Genomic DNA, 24,988 nt, shown 5'->3' with positions numbered 1-24,988 from the left:
AAAAACCATGGTCTTTTGGGGGACACTAGATTGGATGGATGTGTAAAAATTGGCCTCTTCTCGCCTTTGACAATTTGTATAACCGCTGCCATTCGGAATAGCACCCTGTTTTTGCATAATTTTTAATATCGGAGACTAACATTGAGTATAGAGATGTACGTTGTAGAGAGATCGCTTCCTTGGCTTTACGATCCACAATTTCATTTCCTCTCAGACCTGTATGGCCCTTAATTAAATGTACCGATTTGCCTGTTTTTAGAATACTATTTAATAATTGGGAAGTGACTAAGATTAAAGCGCCTCAGATCGAGGACTGAATGGGGGATAAACTGGACAGAACAGTGCCGGAAGGGAGTCATTTGGTTCACGGATGGCTCCAAGATGGCCTGCGGGACCGGAGCTGGAGTGTATGGGGCTAAACCTAAGGTACTCATTGAGAGTCCTCTTGGGAGATATGCCACCGTCTTTCAGGCCGAGCTCTTTGCTATTAAAACTTGCGCTGAGGAAAATCTGCGAATGAATCTTAGAAATAGGGGGATTTGCATCTTTTCGGACAGTCAAGCTGCTCTGAAGGCCCATTACTTCCTTCAGAACTACCTCTTCCCTGGTTTGGGAATGTAAAAAGACCCTAGAACAACTGGCACTGAACAAAGTTCGTCTGGAATGGGTGCCGGGCCATGTGGGGATTAAGGGGAATGAATTAGTAGATCAACTGGCCAGGAACGGAGCTAGTACTCCTTTCATTGGCCCGGAACCAGTCCTGGGGATCACCAAGGGTGCAGAGATTGGATCTGGATAGAACATGAAAAGAACTGGGTGATGCTTCCCTGGGTCAAACGCGGCAAGAGTGTTATGCCCTTGCTGTGTAAACAAAGAACCAAAAGAGACTCTGGGCTTGGGCCAGAAATCAGATTACTCTGGTTACATTGCCTATTCGCAGGGCACGGCAGGTTCAGGAAGTACCTGCACAAGGTAGGGCTTATTAGCTCGGAACCGTTGTGCAGGAAGAGGAGGAAACGTCCTCTCACCTGTTATTCGATTGCGTTGCAATCTGTTAGACTGCGCTTACTATATCTTTGGAACTTAGAGGCCAAAGGAGATTGTAGCTCAGAAGGAACTGGTAGGGAAAGCCCTCAACCTTTTTAGAAGGGGAGGTTTCATCTACTAGACTCAAGGGAAGGCACAATAAGCCTCTTGTGGCTGCGGTGCCATGGGGCGTAGGTCTCGTCCCGCTTTTAAATCTTAATCTTAAGATTAAAGCGGGTGCATTATTTCCAGAATTTTCTAGTTTTTTGGAGTACACTTATGCTGTCATGAGAATTAAAACAAGGGATTGGTCAATTGAATCTACATACTTTAAACATTGATTATACTGCAAATAATTCGGCTGTGATTATGGAAGCGAATTTATTTAATTTGAATTGTAAGGTGACGTCAGCGGAAAGATCAATCATTGCACATCCCACACCGTCTTGATTCTTAGAACCATCTGTGAACAGCTGATATCCTGATATTTTACAGTTTATTTCAATTTCGTTTTTTATTTTTAAAGGTAAACGCACAAAAACATATTTTTTTAAAAGTTATTTATTTTAAAAATTACATTATTAATAAAATAATAATTATTTTGGGTTATAACGTTTATTAAGGAATCGTTTTCTTGCTGATTAAGTATAATTGTGATTTTTTTTAAAAGTATACTGGAGATATTTATTATAATAATTTATATAGAAGATATGATTTTGTTTATCGATGTTGCCGATGACAAGCGTTTCACTGATTTTTATCTAATCAGCACGAATGTTTATTGCATCCATAACTAGATGGATTTTCATCCATTATCAGATATAGTTTAATCGGTTTAATGCAGGGAATTCGTCTTTACTTACGTAATCGTCCCATATTACACTTACTAACTGATATTTACCCAACACTGCGGACCTAACCACATTTGCAACAGTTGTTTATTTGATTTCTGGTTATGTTATAGTATTTGTTTTCAAATTCTCCTATTGAATAAAGTAAACATAATTGGGTGTAAACGTAATATAACAGGAAATGTGAGGATCGAGATGAAAATTCCCATTTTGTCCCAGAAATTGTACTGATTAGGACAATCAAATCAAAACTTTTCAGTATTTTTGAGAAAATTTTATAATGGGAAATTTTAAAGGAAAAAAAGAAGAAGCTATATTAGCAGTCAAACATAGACCAAAAAGACATTTCTCGTTTAAAAGTGCCACGATAACATTGTCTGTGGGCTTTAGTCTAATCTAGACTAGCCCAAATAAACGCTGGAGTGCTTTCTTATCAATCTACACTAAAAACCGTTCTATTTTTATCTTTACTTGTTATTCTTATCGAAAAAAGAGATTCCATTCACCCCCAAAAAAAGTAACAAATTTCATTGGTTCTTCTACTTTATTCCCGAACAAGTCTTCCCCAAATAGTCTGAAAAGTCAGGCAAATAATCAATCTCTCTTTCTGATATATCATTGAGTTTGTTCTTAATTACTAATCTCACTGTCAAAGCTATACCGGAAATGGGAAGTAATTAGCCGAGTTTGCCCTCTCTTTCTGGCCAATATCACAATTCTTCTTTTCTAAATGGGCTAAGAGGCGCTGACCCGGACATAGGAGTACCCTGACTTCCAGTATCCATATCTGGAAGATGAATTCCAAGAATGGTTCTTCAGGTGTCCAACTCTATTTTTACAGTCTCTTCAAGTATTTTGAAAATATTCCAATTAAATTATTAAATAATCTTTTAAGGCAACAAACTTGGTTTAAATAGATTTTTTTCAACTTTTACAAATAATACATTTTAAATACCACATCACAATATATCGTATATTTAGAAAATATTTTAGAAGGATGCTTACAAACTAATGTCGGTCTTGAAATTCTCTAAAGTGCTTTCTGTGAAAGATAGCCGTGGCTATAAAAAAAAAGAAAAAAAAAGCATCCTTGGTACGTGCATTACTTCTAGTCTGTACAATACTTTTAGATTTCATTATTTTTATGACACCCATAAACCAAATTATGCTGTAGAGGAGGAGGATGAAGTGTTCTCATATATCCTGAGTATTGTCAAGAGTATTCATGACACTCAGGTATTGTCAGAAAATGGACTGGATATATTTTTACCCATTTTTTATTTTTTTACTTTCTTGAGGTGTTTTCCAAATGGAAATGGAGGTGTTTTTACTAAATTTAAACAGCTAAGTTGTACTTGTTTTTGGGTGTTTAGTCGAAGAAACTAAGATAAAAGTTACTCCCCTTGAATTTTTAATTACAACCTTTAACCAAAGCTTTAAAGCGAGAAATAAAAAGTAGAGACAAAAAACTCTTCTTACACCCGCTTACTCCAAGCCAAGAAATAAGCCTTCTGGCTCCAGTGGAGGGAGACCTGAAGAAGTAGTGTATAAGAAGCAGAGGTGGCACAATATCTTGTTGAATATTCTGCATCTTGTTCATCAAGAGACTGTATGATAGTCTTTCCCCCTAAAGAACTATTTCAACTATTATTGTACATTTTGAAGGAGCGTTTAAAAGAAATTGCATAAGCGGAGGTACGAGGTCTGTAAATTAAGTAATGAGACTGATTTTTCTACATCTTTTTATTCAAAAAGAATTACAATTCTATATTGTCACCTTCAAAATAACTTCCTTCTGAAGCCACACAGCGCTGGAAACGCTTCTTCCACTCCTCATAGCAGTGCTTGAACTCCGATACTGGAATAGCCTTCAGCTGGTTTTCGACAGTCCCAAAATGAGTTCCCTTGAGGTGATTTTTCAACTTCGGGTAGAGAAAAAAGTCACAAGGACTCAAGTCAGGCGAATAAGGAGGCTGAAGTGCCACAGGAATGTTTTTTACTGGCCCAAAAACTCATTTATTGAAATTGCTGTGTGACAAGGTGCATTATCGTGATGCAACACCCACTTGTTCTTGTTGTTTGGTCTCATACGAATGACCCTGATTTGTTTTTTCGATATCCACGGAATCGTCCACCAAGAGTTTCTACCTCAAGGTTAAACAGTCAATCAACACTTTTATTGAGAGGTTCTTGAAAAACTTCGAAAAATCGGAGTTCGAGCACTGTTAGAAGAGTGGAAGAAACGTCTCCAGCGTTGTGTGGCTTCAGAAGGAAGTTATTTTGAAGGTGACAATATAGAATTGTAATTCTTTTTGAATAAAAAAATTTAAAAAAATCAGTCTCATTACTTAATTTACCTCATTACCTCGTACCTCTTTGCTGAATGGATCTTTTTTGAGATTATCTTGAAGGTGGATCAACGATTTCCTTTATACTTTTTATGCTTATTCTTCCCAAGTTAGTTAACAACTTCTATTTAAAACATTTTTGCAGAACTATTCGATTAAGGGCAACTTCTTTGATGGGGGAATTGAAAGGGTTCCATTTAAAGTACGATTACAGTATAAATGCACGCTTATGTACTTTTACCTCATAAACAAAAGTGATAAATTCATTGGTAAAGTACAGAATTAGAGGATTAATCAAATTTTTTTGGAGGTATTATTTTTAAGGGGTACGACCTCAAAGATCTATTGTGCTCCCGTTTCTGGTGCTAGGCAAATTCCTACAGCACCATCTCCAGTCCCAGTTGACGAATGAATTCCAGAATCTGTGATAGAGTTCTAAGGAAAAAAATGTACTCTTCTAGCACATGTTAATCACCCAAGTACCTGAATCTTCCTTGCAATAATACCATCACAGACCGGAGACGTATTAGAGTTTCCTCCATGTTCCCAACAGAATCTGCAAGTACCATCGTGTTCTTCAGGTGCTTTCTGTGGTTCGTAAATACCCCCCCCCCCCGTGGAAACCCTAAACTCTGTGGAACTTATCTTTTATTGAAGGCAAAGACACGCCACAAATCTGTTACTCTTTAACCATTCCCTAAACAGAACTTCGGCCAGTCTCAGACCAGGAACACTACATGTCTTTTCCTCCATCTTCAACTACTCCTGAAGAAAAGCATTGCCTACTACACAAAAAGGGGGTCTTGCCTAGGTCTCATTCTCCTCCACGCCAACATGTAGAAAGGAAGATAAACTTCCGATCATGATTGCCCCTTTAGAGATTTCACCCCATCTACCAATAGCGTAAAAAGTAGTATTTTGCATTGAATTCTGTGCGAGTAAAATTGTTCCATTCAGCGTCTTTTTTTTTCTTTTTTTAATTAGATCAACGATGAACTACACCATTGTGTCACACCGCCATTATACTTACTGATAATACTTCTACTTTCTAGAACTTGTTGAGATAATTTTTGATTTTCAATTATTTGAAGTTCAAAATGTTTGTAAATCTTAGATTCTGTTTGGTTGGAGGATATGTTATGTCAAAATAGTTGGACTGAAAGAGATTCAGCCGAAAAGTGACGTGTCTTTTTCTTAAAAAATGTTTGACAGAGCGATTTTTGTCTGATTAATACAACAATAGAAGTTAAGCTGGGGTGAAATAGAATGAAGCTGGCACACACATACTGGGGCTGCAAACTTTTTCACTGACTGCCCCTTTAAAAGAAAATATAAATTGAAAAGGTACAATAATAATATCAAGATACTTTACTCACACAAATAAATTGAGGGTGTGTACAGCAGAGTTTATGTGAAGTGGAAATAAATGTAACTGTCATTGATAGAGAGAAGTGTGTATCAGAATGGAGAAGGCACAAATATAGAGAGAGATGACGGAGATGACGATGTGAGAGGGTGAACTAGTACGGATGCTGGTTGCGTAGTTCCAAAAATAGAGTTTAGATTTTGTGTGGTCACTTATTCCCCCAGGGAGAGGAGGGAAACTTCCACATAAGTGAACGGCACTATGGAGGCTACAAGCCTCCTGGCAAGCGCCTAGCCTAACAGGCACAATCTTCTCTACTGCCTTGTCCAATCCTCTCACTCAACCATGACGCCATTTTGGTCCATATCGACACGTAAGAAATCTTTTCACTAACGATTCTAAAAAAAAGTCATCTTGTCGATACAAATTTAGTGAGGCAACTAAATCAAATTTTTAAAACAAAGCAAAAAATTTAAGAAAACATTTGTAACAGACATACATTCACCGCTAATAATAACAATCTAGACAATAACTACATTAGGGAAGGGATTAGCTATGCGGTTAGCGTATTAGATTCCCACGCGGAGATCCCAGGTTTGAATCCAGCTGCTGACCCTTAGATTTTCTCTTTCTAGGCGCTTCTTACAGTTCACTCTCCGGTGATGGACAGTGTTGCCTGTAACGAGAGAATACTGTCCGGAGTCCGGCAGTTCACTGAATAAAGCTCCGAGCGCCAATAACCTCAGATGTTGACGCGCCTTAAGTCGTTAGAAAAATAAAAAATAACTATATTAGACAATGAGGAGCCAAGAATAATAATCAATTAAAAATTGTATAAAATTAATTAGGTATTATTATTTTTTAATTACCATAAACATAGTTTTCTTCTTCTGATCCCTCTATCATTTTATCATTTTATAGTTCTATATCTCGCAGGGAATTGCAGTTGCATGCAGCTTCATGGGTGTTGCAATCCCACGAGTCCCTAGCTCAGTGATGGCGAACCTTTTGAGCTCTGTGTGTCAAAATTTTGAAAAATCTAAACATAATTTTCGTGGCGTGTCACACACATCACAAAAGTAAAGACTAAAAAAAGAAATAAAAATATTTATAATTTTTAAAGTTAATTATTTGTTTAATGCCATTTAAAATACAAAAACCAAAATTATGAAACTAATGATTTACATTTAGATACTTACATTAATATTATTATTAATAACCAACTCTGGCCGTTATGGGAGACAAATATTTGAATTATGAAATTTTTTATCTTTGTAGATGCGTGTCACCAAAAATGAGCTCGCGTGTCATAGGTTCGCCATCACTGCGCCTAGCACAATGCACTTTCACTATACAATACTCTTACGCTGCTACATTTAAGTAGTCATCACCCAAAGTGCTACCTTACCCTTAAACATAGCTTCAGCAAGGGGAGTAAACCCTTTAAATCCAAGTTCCTCCATTTTTTTTAGAGCTTAGGGCGGATCCCTACAATGCAAAACCTTAACTGGAAAATTGAGGAGGCTTAAGATTTAGTGTCGGGTTATTACTATAAGCATTTATTCTCTCTATACATATCCTGTTTTCATTTTTCCATCAAGCCTGCTTCTTAAGATAAATAATCTACCGCAGTAGAGTTGAAATGAAATCACCCTCATGTCAGAAGCTTCCTAATGTTTCATATTACAGCTAGATCATTAAAACTGTCCGGTAGGACAGTTGTATAAGGGTTGAATCGTGAAAAATTGCACGAAAAAGCGTAACGTTGAAAAACACCCAACTTTGACAATTTATTTCTCTTTTTCTATAAAAGTTAAAATTCCCAAATCTTCTTTAAAATATAGGGCTTATCCTCCTTTACAACTGTAATTTTTTGCAATAACCCAGATCTAATAGATTTTGGGAAAAATGTTGCCGAAAATTGGTGTTACAAATAATATCCATTTGATGAAGCAGAGCATTTGAAAATTACCGAATCTACGAGGGTCGTTTGAAAAGTCCGTGCAAAGTCAGAGAGATAGCACTACTGGCGCGTATCGAGGTTATGTTTAGTTAGTAGCATCTCTTGGAAGAACACACACCAAGTTTCAGCCAGATCGGTCTATTTCTTTGTGTTTGGCATTCGTTTAAATCGAGGAAGTCGAGTGATTTTCAAAAAATGGACGAAAAAGAATTTCGTGTGTTGATTAAACACTACTTTATGAAAGGCAAAACGCCTCAGGAGACTAAAGAGAAGCTTGATAAACATTATGGTGACTCTGCACCTTCGATTAGAACAGTTTATAAGTGGTTTCAAAATTTTCGGAGTGGCCATATGGGCACAAGTGACGCTGAACGTTCGATGGATGACAGAAGAGTGAAGGTGCGTGAGATTGCTAGTGCTGTGGGCATCTCGAATGAACGGGTACATAACATTTTGCATCAACATTTGGACATGACAAAGCTATCCGCAAGATGGGTGCCGCGATTGCTCACGCTTGACCAAAAACGATAATCGTGTGAAGTGTTGCAAGGACGGTTTGCAGATGTTCCAGAAGAATCCGCAGGACTTTAAGCGTCGTTTCGTCACTGTGGATGAAACATGGATACATCACTGCACTCCTGAGACCAAAGAACAATCAAAACAATGGGTTACCAAGGGGGAATCTGCGCCAAAAAAGGCGAAGACCGTTCCTTCGGCCGGAAAGATTATGGCGACTGTCTTTTGGGATTCGCAAGGAATAATCCTCATCGACTATCTGGAAAAGGGTGAAACTATTACAGGTGCATATTATTCATCGTTATTGGACCGTTTGAAAACCGAGCTGCAAGAAAAACGCCCACGATTGGCCCACAAAAAAGTCCTTTTCCATCACACCTCAGCAGTTGTGGTCGCAAAATTAATGGAAATAGGGTTCCAACTCGTTTCACATCCCCCCTATTCTCCAGACTTGGTTCCCTCGGACTACTATTTGTTCCCCAATATGAAGAAATGGCTGGCGGGAAAAAGATTTTATTCAAACGAGGAGGTGATTGCAGAAACGAATGGCTATTTTTCAGACTTGGACAAATCCTATTATTCGGAAGGGATCAACAAACTAGAGCAGCGTTGGACGAAGTGTATAAGCCTAAAAGGAGACTATGTTGAAAAATAAAAAAGGTTTACCCCAAAAAATTAAGTAGTTTATATTTTTGCACGGACTTTTCAAACGACCCTCGTATTACTGAATTCTTACTGAAATTTATCTTAAATTAAAAAAATAAATAAAAAATGGAACCCCTATCAATTGAAATGGGCTTACAGTGAATGTAGCCATCAAAAAATTGTAAGATTTAGGTTTTTAATCTTTTTATTTAAATAAATAAACGTTCTTATCTGTATACAGCCAATAAATCTTTTGTGTAACGAGAGATGTAAATTGTTTAAACTGAATTCTCAAAGGAAACATGTTTTGTAAGGCGGAAGTTATGTGAGGAAGAATTTATATTTATCTCTAAAACGTAAAAACAATTATATGTTACGTTTTGTATCCATATATGATGACAATGGACTGCAGCAATTAACGTTTAAATAACCAGTACATTGGGGATATAGAAAATGATATATTATGTGGGTTTGTATGTATTTGAACAAATGTTGGGTGTCAAAAGCTATTACAAACAAATTTACCCACTAATTACAGAAATAGTTTTGTAGATATTTCCATTTAAATATGGTGATGCACAAATATGTTGATACAGATTTCAAGGACATTAATATTATCTAACTTAATATGGATTATTTTTTACTTTCTCATACTACGACGAACATGATGATAAGACGAAATATGGAGACCATTTCAAATTTTATTTATTTTTCTAGTTTTCACAATAAATATCCGTTTTACGTTTCTTTGGAAGAAAAATTACAGATTTTCTCCAAAATTATTATTAACGAGTTTTTGTGTTAACTTCCAATTACTTTTATTTGAAGCAAGTTTTCTTAGGAAAGTTAATTACTTACGGTTTTCGAGAATTTTCCTTTGAAGCATGCCCAATACATTTATTCCGAGTTTCGAGGTAAATCGGATAAATCAGAATTCCATATTACAGACGAAGGTGGGGATCAGCTTAGTGATTAAAGTAAACTGGATTCCAACGCAAAAATCCCGGATTCGAATCCAGCTGCTGGCCCTTAGATTTTCTCTTCACAGTGTTGCCTACAATAGGCCTTAGAAGTTGATGCACCTTTAAAATTTTTAAAAAATATACAGGATGTACCAGTAAGTATTGTCCATAGGCCTACCGTGTGTAGTACATCTAAAGTGAAGCTCAAAGACGTAATGGCCAACTTCATATTTTCCACTGTTCTTGAGTGACGTTACTTAATTTTTTTTTTTTAAATCATTACTTTTTTCCAATAACAATATTATTACTCAGAAAGTTTTAGTCCGAATTCGATTCTGATGACACGGTTAGAAAGACAGATAAATTTTCTAAAAATTGACACCATTTTGAAACACAAATTATTCTCTAAACAGCCTCAATCTTCCTCCGAATGCTGGAAAAATAAAAGTAATCGAAATTTTTGAAGAAAACTCATTAGGCCCTTATGTGATCATTATCAGACCTAGGTGCTGGCACTTTTTATAAAAGTTCACTTGTTTAATGGGCTTTCTAACGGTATACCATTTTCCAGGATTCCTTTTATCTTCGTATGAGAAATAAGTATTGCAAGAAAAACGTGTTCACGAGCACTCAACAGTGTTAGTTTATCAAGTTGTTTAATTCATTGAAAACTCTTTTAGATGGACCGGTAGTCAATTTTTGAAGTAGATTGTCTTAAAATAAGGAAGTCAATGGTTACAAATTGCACTTTAAACATTTACTTCTGCTCTTACTAAAATATTTGAGAAGATGTTAGGAAATATTTCAAAAAAAGTGCTATTTTTATAATCGAAGGTTAATTTGCTTAGTTTCAAATAGGGTACAATTTAGAAAATTTTGAAATACCAAGTCTAACAGATCAGGGAAGTTTATTTATAAGATACCTAGTTGTTAATTCCAGATTCCGATACAAGGATTATCTGTTAGTGGGTTCAAAGCGTTGTTAAGGCTTATTCTCTTGGTTTTTCAAAATTTAAACCTTCGATTATAAAACTTCAGATGTTCTACACACAGTAGGCCACTGGACATTAGTTACTGGTTCACCCTGTATATAAAATTACCAAATTTCATTTCAGAGTTTTAAAAAAATAATTTGTAGGCGTAAGCCTAATAATTTTATTACTTTAAATAACTTTTTATGGCTTTATTACTTTTATTTCTAATATTTTCCTGGAATAAATAATTTTAGAGTGGTTCAAGAAGGAGGGGTTGTCGGCTTTTTTTTTAAAGAAAACATTGCAGGCATGGTGTGCCATCATTTGAACACTTATTTTTCATAACTATCGTCCATTTAAAGACGTATTGAAGCACATAAATGTGTACGGGAACAAATCGGACCCTCTAAGAGGTGTATTATAGATATCTAAGGGTACGTTCACAACGGAGCTGTGAGCATAGATGATAGCGGAGATGATAGCAGTGATGCATCAGCGCTTATAGAATAACCTAGTACAGGGGTCGGCAACCTATTTTAAGTAGAGAGCCATTTCTCCTTAAATAATTTTAATAAATCTTACCAAGAGCCGCAAGGATGATAGTGTAAAAAACTCTGTAGATCATTTGTATTCACAAATTATTATTTTATGGTATTCAATAACATCTAAATGTTTTATATATTTATTTTCACATATTGCAAAGTAAATAAACAAATAAATAATAACTAAACCTGTGTTTGAATGAAAATGGCGGCAGTCTTATATATTACGTACTTTATTTTAATATAATTCTATTCAATTTCAAACCTAACACATTTAAAATTCTTTTTGAAAAAATATCTTTACTTTAATAAATGAAATTTTCACTTGTTTCAATAAAATTGAAATATACAATTTACTTTGGACAGGCTGAAGAGCCACAAAATTTGGATAAAAGAGCCGCATACGGCTCGCGAGCCGCGGGTTGCCGACCCCTGACCTAGTACATTATTATGTGAGCGTGCACAACGAAGCTTCGACTAGTGGCTCATACGCGCTGCTATAAACGAGCATAGATGATAGAATTGAATTTTTCGTTTTTCTGCTAGCTGAACTCCAGTATCGGAGCTTCAAAATGGACGTCGAAAAATTATTTAGAGCTGTCTTTACTCATTATTTTTGGTTATTATTTTATTATTTACTTTTAAACAATATTTTGTTTTTTAAATCGAGCTTACCTTTATTTTCATGTGTATTTATTTGTTTTTTTCCAATAAAATCATTACTTACCTAAGAGTAATCACTAGTTTTTCTTCTATGGTTATAGGATTTCCATGACAATTTTTCCAAAGTTTTCTTAATTTTGACCTTATTTTTTCTAAAATATAGTCGAATGTGGGTGGACCCATCCTCACATATTCTAAAAAACGATCCGGATAATTTCTAAGTTCCTTATATAAATAGTGAAATTCGCCCAAAGTACTTCGTTTTTTTATTTATGGGATGTACATGATATTTTCTAAAGCGTTTTTTCTTTAAAATATTCCATTTTGTTGCTGCTGAACATAAAAACTCTTCTTCATTACTCGGGCATGTTGCATGTATCACAGCTCTGTTGTGCACACTAATCAGCGATTATATTTTACTCTATCAGTTATCATCTCTGCTATCATCTATACTCACAGCTCCGTTGTAAACGTACCCTAATATGTATTGTGGTACTGGGTTCGATTCCCGGTCTTAGGCCTGGGATTTTATTTAATGGTTAATAAAAGAAATTTACAGTAAAGTATGTTTGCTAGTCGCCTCCGTCCACGACACCTAATTGGTAGTTGGACGTTAAGCCCCGCCTGCAAAAATAGGCAAAATAAAAAAGAATGCATTGATTTTAGGAAATTTTGTGAGGTGCTAAAGAACTGGCTTTACTCATAGTTTGATAAATAACTGTTACCTAAATACAAATATCACCGTCTTTTACAGCAATATTTTTCAATATAATCTTCTTTATTAAAACATTAAATAAAACACGCGGACAACATCAAAAGGAAAGTGAAAAATTATATCTTAGTAAAACAAGAAAGAAGACTTTCTTAAGAAATTTCAAATATAATAAAAAACAGAAAAATAATAAAAATAAAATTACGATAAAGAATGACGCAACGCGAGTGCGCGCTGAAGATCAGTGGCAGGTTTTAGGTGTGATAAACCTTCCCACGGTTATCTTATCTACCATAATATCTTTTGTGTTTGTTTATGGTAAGTAATTTCGTGGTTATATATTGTTAAGCTATAAAAAACTGCGCGAGTGCAGGTTAGAACTTGTTTTTATTTTATATTGTTCATGTAAAGAGTTTAATTGTAGCGTTTTAATTCTCCATATCGATTGTGGATTGATCTATTACTAAGTTCTTTTAAGGAGTTTCTTGAAAACTGTGGTTTTCCTAAATCGAAACTTGCTCTAAGATGTTCCATCCATTATTAAGATCTGCTACATATTAAAAAAAAACAACTTAGCGTCAACATTGCATTAATGACGATCGCGATTGATGCGCCGACAGGGAGAGATAAATAAGTAAATGAGTGGGAAATAGCACAGTGGTTAGAAGAGAATTCAAGTACGAGAGAACACTGTCCAGCATAACACTGAAAAAATAGATTCAGGATGCCAACGAGCTCAGATTTGTTAATTATTTAAATTATGAATAATAATAATAACAGGTAAGTATGGGTAAAATGCCTGGCGGCCACTTTGTGTGGTTAAAGGGCCGCCGCATCCTTTTTGGCGTTAAACAGAGGACGAGGCTGTCACTAGCAGAAGCCACCACCCTGGACTACTTCTGTGCACACAAAATGTTGGCATGCCACCACCACTCTCTACATATCCAGGCCAAAATGTTCAACAATCTAATAGCAAATAACAAATGTAAACAAAAAGTTTTGGGGAAATTAAATTTAAACAAAACAAATCTCGGCCCTGAAATTATGAAAAGCGGGCAGGGAGGGTGGTGTACTTCTGTTTAACTGTAGTTAATTAATTGTGTAATTTTAAATAACATGGTACAAAATTCAGGTCGTTTTATTAGAATATATCCAACCCCTTTGTTAATATCATGGTAAACATTATATTTATATAATTACAAATATATTTGAACAATTATCTACTTACACAATTACAACTTATCAATACTGTTAATTCCGATTTTTTTAAAATTACTTCCAGCTTCTTCTTCAAACTAACACTTTACTATTAGTAAGCTAAATTAAACTAATAAAACACTAATGCAATACGATCTACAGGTTGAACCAGTAAGTATTGTACATAGGCCTACTATGTGTAGTACATCTAAAGTGGACTTCAAAGACGTATTGGCCAACTTCATATTTTCCACTGTTCTTGAGTGACGTCACTTTAATTTTATTTTTTTTATAATCATTACTTTTTTCCAATAAAAATGTTATTACTCAGAAAGTTTTAATCCAAATTCGATTCTGATGTCACGGTTAGAAAGACAGATAAATTTTCTAAAAATTGACACCATTTTGAAGCATAAATTATTCTCTAAACAGCCTCAATCTTTCTCCGGATACTGGAAAAATAAAAGTAATCAAAATTTTTGAAGAAAACTCATTAGGCCCTTACGTGATCATTATCAGACCTAGGTGCTGGCACTTTTTATAAAAGTTCACTTGTTTAATGGGCTTTCTAACGGTATACCATTTTCCAGGATTCCTTTTATCTTCGTATGAGAAATTGCGTTTGTTTTGCAAGAAAAACGTGTTCATGAGCGCACAACAGTGTTAGTTCAATCAAGTTGTTTAATTCATTGAAAACTCTTTTTAGATGGGCCAGTAGACAAATTTTTAAAGTAGATTGTCTTAAAATAAGGAAGTCAAAAGTTTACAAATTGCACTTTAAACATTTACTTCTGATCTCACTGAAATATTTGAGAAAATGTTAGGAAATATTTTAAACAAGTACTTAAACAAAAATGCATATAGTTTGTATTTACTCTAAATTACCATTTCACACATAACTGCACTGTTGAAAAAATAAGAATGTGAATAAGCCTTAACAACCCTTTGAACCCACTAACAGATAATCCTTATATCGGAATCTGGAATTAATCAATACAACTAGGTATCTTATAAACAAACTTTCCTTATTTCGAATACTGGAAAAATATATTCGGACGAAGATTGAGGCTGTTTGGAGAATAACTTATGCTTAAAAATGGTATCAATTTTTAGAAAATTTATCTGTCTTTCTAACCGTGTCATCAGAATCGAATTCGGACTAAAACTTTCTGAGTAATTAAACATTTTTATTGGAAAAAAGTAATGATTTTAGAAAAAAAAATTAAAGTGACGTCACTCAAGAACAGTGGAAAATATGAAGTTGGCCAATACGTCATTGAACTCCACTTTAGATGTACTACACTCAGTAGGCCTACGGACATTACTTACTGGTTCACCCTGTATAGTTCGCCAAGTTACTACAGTAGATCTTTCTGCATGGAAACGAGAGTTTTATTTAAATAACCAGATTTACCGCTAGAAGATTAACAATTACAAATTTAATTATCATTCCACTTTCCGGATGCATTGATTAATTTAACTAGCGCAGGCTCTTCTGACTTCATATCGTTTCTTGAACACCATTATCTCTACAACTTAAATCAGTTAACTGGAGAATTTGTAAGCTTTAGTTTAGAGCGCAGAAGTGAATTGAATTACTAACTATTGAAGGTTCCAAAATTGTTGGCGGCACTAACATTAAAATTCAAGGACTTGTAGCTCGATCCTGTTGAGACAGGTTGCAGTTGTAATATTTTAGTTTAATTATTTAATAGGAATAGCAAAGAAAACAATACTAAAATCAGTTAGGGCTTTTTTGGTATGATAGCCAGTAAAATTGTGCATTAAAGACCGTGTCAACATGTGAAATCATTGGAGCTCCTAGGAGGAGAAAATCTAAGGGCCAGAAAGCTGGATTCGAACCCATGATCTCTGTGTTGCAATACAGTACACGCTAATCACTGAGCAAATTAATTCCCTAAATATGAATTGATTTTACAATAACAAAAAAAAAATAATTTTTTAATATAAAAATAAAAAATATGTTCATATTTCAGTCACTTGTAAGGGTCAAACTAATATGGATTATATAATAACCAATTTTTGTCAAGCAATGAACAAAATTTTAATTGTTACAGGTGAGTACTAAAATTTGATTTGGATTATGGATGATACTACAATTTAACGCAAGTATAAATAATTTTATAAATAATACGCTATAATTACTGTCGAATAAAAACTATTTTATATCAACAAACTGGTCGAAAAAAAACAAACAAAATAATACAAAACCAAAATCCATAGTTTACTGCACTATAAATTTTAACTTTCTCCTTAAGCCTGGGAAGAGTGGCGATCTAGTCATTTCATAGAAAACACATGTTTTTTTTTGGCACATTCACTAAGGAAAAACTATTTTTATGATGGATTCAAACAACTTTAACCCAAGTGAAACATTGTTCTGGCCCTGCAAAACTCCCAGGGAAGTTACCTGCGCAGTCTAGGGTCGCTACACCTCCTCAGATACCCAAAAAGGGATCACTGTAGAGGCGATGGGGAATCTCACTGTTTGCCTGTACCACCAGATAAACCGTTTCTCACTAAGAAATGAAATCATAGTAACTTTTCTAATCTAATATACATTCATGTATTCCACTTGGCAGAATAGGTAACCTTCTCTCTAGTTAAGTTCAAACTCACTAGTAACATGGCCAACTTTACCACTATATTTATATGTACATCAGTAGTTAAGAGTTAGCAAGTGTATAACAATCCTAACCGAAACATTCATAACCTCCTATATATGCCCAATTAGTAGTGCTAAACTCCAGTTAAACCTAACCTAACATGTCCAACTTTGTATACCACCTAAATTCACTTAACTTCAGTTCCAACTATTGTGTTCACATTTCCTTGCCGATCAGTTTTACGAATAGTTGCCTACTTTACTCAGCCCATTAAGTAACGTAATGAAAATGAAATAACGTAATGAAAATTAATTAACAAAATGATCTGATATGGAGATTTTAATCTAATCCACTACTTTCAGCGTTTCGCGGCGTTTTAATCCACAAATTTTCTCAGTGAACCCCTTAAAATGAATCATTCTTAAAAATAAAAACCAATTACAAGTTCCAGATCTAAGTACACGTAATACAAAAACAAACTTTACTAATTAAAAAAATAAATAAATAAATACATAAATTGGAAAATCCATAGTGTAAAGTGGAATTGAGAGTTGAAGAATTCTCTTCTAACTTAGCATTTTCGTAACAAACTTAACTCTTGGAAAGTGCTTAAGTGATAGGACAGTAAATTATACAAAAATAGCACTTTAGAGGGTTGTATTGTTAGGAAAGGATTTACCTCCAAAATGGAAGAAAGATTATTGCCAATTTTTTGTCATAATTTAATTATTTCATTGCCAAGCTTTCGACCGTAAGACTAGATCATCTTCAGGGCTTACAACTCATTAACAATAGTAATCTGTTTTACAATTACGAGAGTTTTCTGTCCTGATTGTCTAGGCACTGATCACATTAACTGTTGTTGACCAACTTCTAATCTTAACAATGTAAAACAGATTATAATTTAAGTAAAAACTAAAGATGACCTAGTCCCTTAGTTGAATGCTTTGCAGAAAAAAAACAATTGTGACAGAATTAGCAATAATCTTTTTTTCTCTGTAGACCAGGGGTGTCAAACTCAAAAGCTAACTTGGGCCAAACAAACAATGCTTAACTTTAGGTGGGCCGCACAAAACAAAATCAATGTTCATAGAAACAAATATTTTTATTTTTAACGTAGTACGAGGGTCGTTTGAAAAGTCCGTGCAAACATAGTCTCCTTTTAGGCTTATACACTTCGTCCAACGCTGCTCTAGTTTGTTCATCCCTTCCGAATAATAGGATTTGTCCAAGTCTGAAAAATAGCCATTCGTTTCTGCAATCACCTCCTCGTTTGAATAAAATCTTTTTCCCGCCAGCCATTTCTTCATATTGGGGAACAAATAGTAGTCCGAGGGAGCCAAGTCTGGAGAATAGGGGGGGATGTGAAACGAATTGGAACCCTATTTCCATTAATTTTGCGACCACAACTGCTGAGGTGTGAGCTGGTGCGTTGTCGTGATGGAAAAGGACTTTTTTGTGGGCCAATCGTGGGCGTTTTTCTTGCAGCTCGGTTTTCAAACGGTCCAATAACGATGAATTATATGCACCTGTAATAGTTTTACCCTTTTCCAGATAGTCGATGAGGATTATTCCTTGCGAATCCCAAAAGACAGTCGCCATAATCTTTCCGGCCGAAGGAACGGTCTTCGCCCTTTTTTGGCGCAGATTCCCCCCTTGGTAACCCATTGTTTAGATTGTTCTTTGGTCTCAGGAGTGTAGTGATGTATCCATGTTTCATCCACAGTGACGAAACGACGCTTAAAGTCCTGCGGATTCTTCTGGAACAGCTGCAAAACCGTCCTTGCAACACTTCACACGATTTCGTTTTTGGTCAAGCGTGAGCAATCGCGGCACCCATCTTGTGGATAGCTTTGTCATGTCCAAATGTTGATGCAAAATATTATGTACCCGTTCATTCGAGATGCCCACAGCACTAGCAATCTCACGCACCTTCTCTCTTCTGTCATCCATCACCATATCATGGATTTTATCAATGATTTCTGGAGTAGTAACCTCAACAGGGCGTCCAGAACGTTCAGCGTCACTTGTGCCCATATGGCCACTCCGAAAATTTTGAAACCACTTATAAACTGTTCTAATCGAAGGTGCAGAGTCACCATAATGTTTATCAAGCTTCTCTTTAGTCTCCTGAGGCGTTTTGCCTTTCATAAAGTAGTGTTTAATCAACACACGAAATTCTTTTTCGTCCATTTTTTGAAAATCACTCGACTTCCTCGATTCAAACGAATGCCAAACACAAAGAAATAGACCGATCTGGCTGAAACTTGGTGTGTATTCTTCCAAGAGATGCTACTAACTAAACATAACCTCGATAAGCGCCAGTGGTGCTATTTCTCTGACTTTGCACGGACTTTTCAAACGACCCTCGTATGTAAAATTACGTCTTATTAGGTTAGGTGTATCAGCTGATGCGTAGCAGTTTGCCGTTGATAGCTTAGTGTGAAACGGATTCCATTTCAGCCAATTAGAATTTTACATTTTCGCGCGTACAATTTAAAATGATCCGTATAGTTTATAAATAAAGTATATTATAATTTTATATGCTGGTTTCGTTTTTAATTCACATTTCTATTTTTTTTTTACTTTGAGTCCGGATATATTGACTGGGCCGCAAAAATGTTCATCTCGGGCCGCGAGTTTGACACCCCTGCTATAGACTAAAGAATCAGTCACCAAAAAAGAAGAAGAACACTAAAATAAAAAATGTATTTATTCAAATCAAATTGTTAGAGCGCCGGCTTTGAAAACATAGCATTTGAATATTTTTATTCAGTAAAAAGTGGCACTTTCCAACAGTAAAATTACTTAGAAATTTGGAAATTTGGTTCTACACTTGGATCTTAAACCTTACATAAAGATGACACTCAATAACCATCCCTCTTTACCAAGATAAGCCCTTAATCGAATTGTCCTACAATATTGTTGCAAATTTAAGTTAAAGTTATTCATATATGAGCCGATCGATCACTGCACAACTCGATTAACTCGAAAAAAAAAGAGAAACGCGATTGAATAATGTACATTGTTTTCTATAATTCCGCTTATAATAAATATAAATTCCAATAAATTTATCGTTATCATTCAGCGGCTGCTACTGAATTTGAGTTGAATTATTGCAACGATTTGTACTGAAGCTCGGAGTTAGTCAAAATGGCTTTTGAAATAAATTATTTATTATTTAATGGCCAACAAAATGTTGTCGTTTAATGGTGCCAATCTTTATTATTTGGGAAATTTATTATAAATATAAAAAGCTGTGATTGAACCAAGAGCTTTGACAGTTAAATTTAAGATATTTCAAAAAAATGAAGTTTGAGCCGTGTTCACTTTAAAGCAAATCTTTTATCGAGAAACATCGAAAACCTAAAGAATCGATTCAGTAAAGAGCCACTTTCAGTGGACCAATTTGAATCTTAATTTGACATCCACTAATTGGTAACTAAACTAAATATCAAATTACGAGTGTTTTGCGCTTCTTCTTTTAGGTTTAAGTTGGATGCTAATGACCCTTTTTCAAACTCAGCGGTCTTAACGTGATGCATCTGCTGAAAACTCAAAAATCTATAATCAGCACGAATATACAAATATTCTTTCTAAAGGAATGTGAGAAAATTAAATATCAATTACAGTAAACCCCCTCAAACTGTAAATTACTGTTCAAATAGTGAACTGTTCAAATCAACTAAAATGAGATAGTGGCTTGGTGTGCTTATTTCTCTTTATTTGGATTTCTTACAACTGTTTGAAGTGGATTAAATGGAATCTCTCTCTTTCAAGTTCTGAAGATTGGCAACATTAAGGAAACTCTTGCTAAAAGTCTGAAGTTCATTGGATTGAAACGGAAAATCATTAAACTTGTAACTAGAATTCAAGTTGGTTAGAACAACCTCCGGCAAAATACGGATTCATGGCTTCAGGGCAAAAAAAAAAGAAAAGTAAACTAAAAATCAAATGCGTGAACAGTCAAACTACTTTTTCTTAAAACCATTCTCACAGCCCAGAAGTGCTGACAAACTTCCTTCTGACACTCGGCAAACTCCGAATATAACAATGTGGTAAATCCACAATCCAGTGCGTTGATACTACCGATATTCAAGCAAAAAAATTTAGCGTTTGAGGTGCACCCTTCCAAGATGGAAAGCTAACCATTTGCATTGTGTAGCATTAATATTTCTTTGTTCGTTCTGATATTCACGCCTCTGAGAGCTCTTGTTTCCAAAAAACTGGATAATATCACTCAAAAACAGTAAGAATAACTGATGGTGATATTTACAATAAACAAAAGATTTATTTTGACGTGAATATGTCTTTAAATGTGCTATCATATGGAGGCAATCCAAAAAACCTAATGATAACAAAATCGGCGGATACAGTTTGGCATTATAGTTTCGAATCTATCGTCTACATCCAAAATTAAATTAGACCACTGGATAGCTAAAGGATCAAAGAATTCATTACGATAAGCGAGGACTGTGACGCATCGCACGCGGTAGAGAGGGAAGCGCCGCCATTTTGAGATTATTTTGCTGCGTATCGAGATTTGCAAATAGTGTAACTTTTGACTCGGAGAAGCTCCGATGTTCGTTTAAGTTTTAATCGTCAGCTGTCGTCACAATCTCACGATTGTATATAAAACAGTGTAAAACAGTGACAGTGAATATAATAAGGTGTTAGAATAAAAAAATATTATCAAAAATATATAGTGTCGGCCTATACGCGTCGAAAAGCCAAAACCAAATACAGAGATCGTACACGGTTGGAAAGGGCTTCTCAAGAACAATCGAATGGTAATAATAAAACACCATATGACCGAGTCAAGCTGTGCCGGGAACGTAAAAGAATAAATGCGGCCGAGCGGATCAACGACGGTGTCAGTACATCTGCAGCTGGGGCGGTTGAAATTATAGAAGTGGATGATGAAATCGCTTCTACATCGACTTAGGACTGTATAGGCATATATCGTGTTCGATCGTCGTTTTGATTCCTTGATTTCATCCTAAATACATAAATAAAAATATTTTATATAAAAAATATAACCCGTTACGTAAACGTATTCATGTACAACACGAATGATCACAGCACAGTTGTTTTTTTTTTCTATAACAGGCGTGTTTTTTAAGTACGATTTTGAAATAAAAGAAAAGCAAGTATACTTTTCTTACCAATTATATTTTACCTGAAAGCCTGATAAATTAATCTACTTTTCTGCATAATTGCCACTAATATTAAGGCACTTATCGTATCGTAGAACCAGCTTTTTGAATCTCATTCACATAGAAATTGGCCGCTTGATTTGACAATCACAACAACATAGTAAAAGGGTTTTGACCCTTTATTGTCGTGACACCAGACTACCCAGAGATGCATCTTCAAAAGCAGAAACCAGGTGGTAGTCCACAATCTTTCACTTTTTCGACAAACTTTCTGCACAAAATCTTCAATAATGGTTGTATTTAAAAAAAAAAAACAATGCCTCAATTTTGCTATTTGGCCGTTAGCCCCGTCTGAAAAATAGACTATTACTTACTTTAAAATGTATATTTAGAACAGTACTTAACAATTGCGTTTTGTCAGCTTATAATATCGCAATTGCGGAGAAAACACACAAAAACATCAGTAAAACGGAATAGTTTTTACAAGAAAAACATTCCATATTCAAAACATTTTTAAAAATAATAAAAAAGTAACGCACTTTCGGCTAACGAATTTCGCTTAAATCCGTATTCTAAATTCTAAACTCCAAGGTGGGTAGGAAATTTTCCCAAATTATTCGCTAAAAGTACATATATTCATTACAAACATTCTCAAACTGCAAAAACTTCTGCTGAAAACTGAATTGCATGTAGCACAATCGCAATAATTTCTCTCGTCAGCTTCAAAGAGTATAAATGAAAATACTAAATATGCCTTTGATTTATAGAAATTATCTCTCTAATAACAGTGATTGTTAATTCGCATCAAATAACTGGACTGGACATTGCCTATGATTGTGAGTTATGTCAGGGGAATGTCTGTAGCGCTATTTATGGTGTAATCCAGATATTCTATGATTATTCATCGTTAAATTATGGATATGTATCTAGTCGCTAGCCATTGATTATATATTATACACAATCGGAAAACCATCATAATATCTCGTTTTACCACAATGCAATCCAGTTAAATCAATTAGATTTAATAATATTAGTCATTAATAAACACACAGCAAATCTTATGAGTGTAAAATACAAAAAAAAAATATTTTTCCCTTACTTGTGTACTGTTCTCTGTCATCCAATCGAGATATAATCAAAACACTGACCTGAAACAGAAATAATAATTGGTCAAAAGGCATTTTCCAGAGAAAATTATTCAAATAAAAAGTTTTAAGAAAATCTTAGCCGCCATTTTGGAAAAATATCTAAATAAAGAGGAAATTCCAATTAGTAATGTGGCACTTCCGTTTTGCTGTGATTTGATCGCTAACTTTCCATCCGGTCACCAAAGTTTGGACTACCAATTAATTTTCAATTATTAAGCTTTAGTGTTGACATACCCAAAAACTCACGAGAGGGAGGGAATTTTCAAAGATACAGTTTCATTAAGAGCTGCAAATTATAGATTAAACTCTAAATAACCAAGCTGAACCGCTATATTGAAAACAATTTTATGAGTCTCCTTGAAAAACACTTTAAAAAGTTAAAGATAAGGGTTTATTAAACGATATTAGGTACACAAATCAGCAAGTACACAACATTTCATTCATACTTCAGTTCGTAAATTCAGCCATACAGAAACATTCGATTAATTTAGCTTACACAAATTTTAAAACAATATCATTTAAGTAATTTTATTGCATTAAACTGTCATTAATAATGTGTAAAATTGAGAAAACCTAACTACATAGGTCGTGGTAAGAGAAAACGTTTTAATTTAAAAAAAAGTCGTGTGAGTGGGCAGATTAGATAAATAAATAAAATTAATAATCATGATCAATTGTGCAAAAAGTAGCCGACAAAAACCGATTACATTCGGCTTGTTAGAGAGAGAAGAGAGAGAGATATGATATAAAAACACAGCTAAGGCTGGTTGGGTTAGAGATCCAGTAATTCCTGGAATAAAAATCTTGTCTAACCCATCGGTCTTGGTTGGCATAAGTTTGGACTGACTTTACTGCTCTGTAGCGAGTTTATCCGCTATATCTCGGGAACGGGAAATCGTAGAAACTTCAAATTTGATATTTCACTCAGATGCCACCAGAGGAAGCGACAGTAAATTTTTGGCCAAAATAGGTGCACCGGAAGTACCACTTTACTGAATAGATTTTCCACTTTTTCAACTTTTTTAGAAAAACCGCTTCTTGGATTTTCTCCAAACTTGGTACAATTATAGCTCTCAAATAGCTCTATAACTTTTATTCGAAACATTTTTCTGGAATACTTCGATTAAGGGCACTTTTGGGGGAGGAGGTGGATGGTCAGTCTGGTAGAATGCCAGTTCGCTGTAATATATGAACTTACTTCCTACAAAACATTAATTACGATAAAACGTGAAACAAAAATTTTGTATTTAAAAAAATTGGATAACTGGAAAGACCCACTTCACGAAGTCGATTTTTTAGTTTTTAAATGTTTTCTTAAAAGCTTGGTATTTATCTTAAATTTGGTATATTAATAGCACTCAATTTGTTTTTTAGCTTTTCTTAAAAATAGTTTTTTTAAAAAACTTTTTGTAGGTCACTTTTATAGTGAGGGGCGGAGAAACTGATTGGTCATTTTTCTGAAGTTCAATTTACTGTAATGCATGGACTTAACATCAACAATTTGAAACAAGAGCAATAAATACTTTCCAGAAAGCGGAAGTAAAAATATTGTTTTTTTTATTGTTAATATTTAATTCCAATTTAATATTACCAATAAAAAAAATCAATGGAGTCTATATCGTTGAATAAATATATTAGGTAAAATAAAATTAATAATTTAAAAAATAAAAATTAGAAATCACGTCATAAACATGGTTTCACGCGTCAAACATTGTTTCAATAATAAATTTCTGTAAACACAAAAAATGCTGCAGCAATAATTAAATAAATATTTGCATACGAAATAATATACATGCGCAACATTGCAAATTAGGTTTCACTGCATTGCTAAGAAATGTGTGGCGTGTTGCACTCAGCTTAACCTAGTTGAACTTGTGATAAGAATGTTTTTAATATTTAAAATGACTATAAGAATGACTGCAATCATGATTTGGACTTACAAACGTACTTAATTTATACAATGAACACAAAATAAAAGAAAAATAATATTAGGGAAGGGATTAGCTCTGCGGTTAGCGTAGTGGGTCCTACGCAGAGATCTCGGGTTCGAATCCAGCTGCTTGGCCCTTAGATTTTCTCTTCCTAGGAGCTTCTAACAGTTTCTATGTTTTATAAATCATGAGATACACCGTGTTGTCTGTGACATCCGGAGGCCGGCAGTGCCCTAAAACAGTGATGGCGAACCTATGACCAGCGGGTCAGACACTGACCCGCTCAAGCTTTTTCACTGACCCACAATTGCTAGGCAACCATTTGTTTGTTTACGCGGGTTGATTTAGATTTTCTAATTTG

At 34.8% G+C, this 24,988-nt stretch overlaps 1 protein-coding gene across 1 annotated transcript in view; it reads right to left on the bottom strand.

The window, feature by feature from the left end:
- Positions 1-24,988, bottom strand: part of LOC141457202 (uncharacterized) — a 477,911-nt gene that overhangs the window by 315,454 nt on the left and 137,469 nt on the right. The window lies entirely within an intron of this gene.

The sequence above is a fragment of the Rhodnius prolixus genome, unplaced genomic scaffold (assembly GCF_049639745.1).
Source record: "Rhodnius prolixus isolate KJV_2025 unplaced genomic scaffold, Rpr scaffold_10, whole genome shotgun sequence".
Lineage (NCBI taxonomy): Eukaryota > Metazoa > Arthropoda > Insecta > Hemiptera > Reduviidae > Rhodnius > Rhodnius prolixus.
Note: the sequence above shows the minus strand (reverse complement) of the source record. Positions and strands in the feature narration are given on the sequence as shown.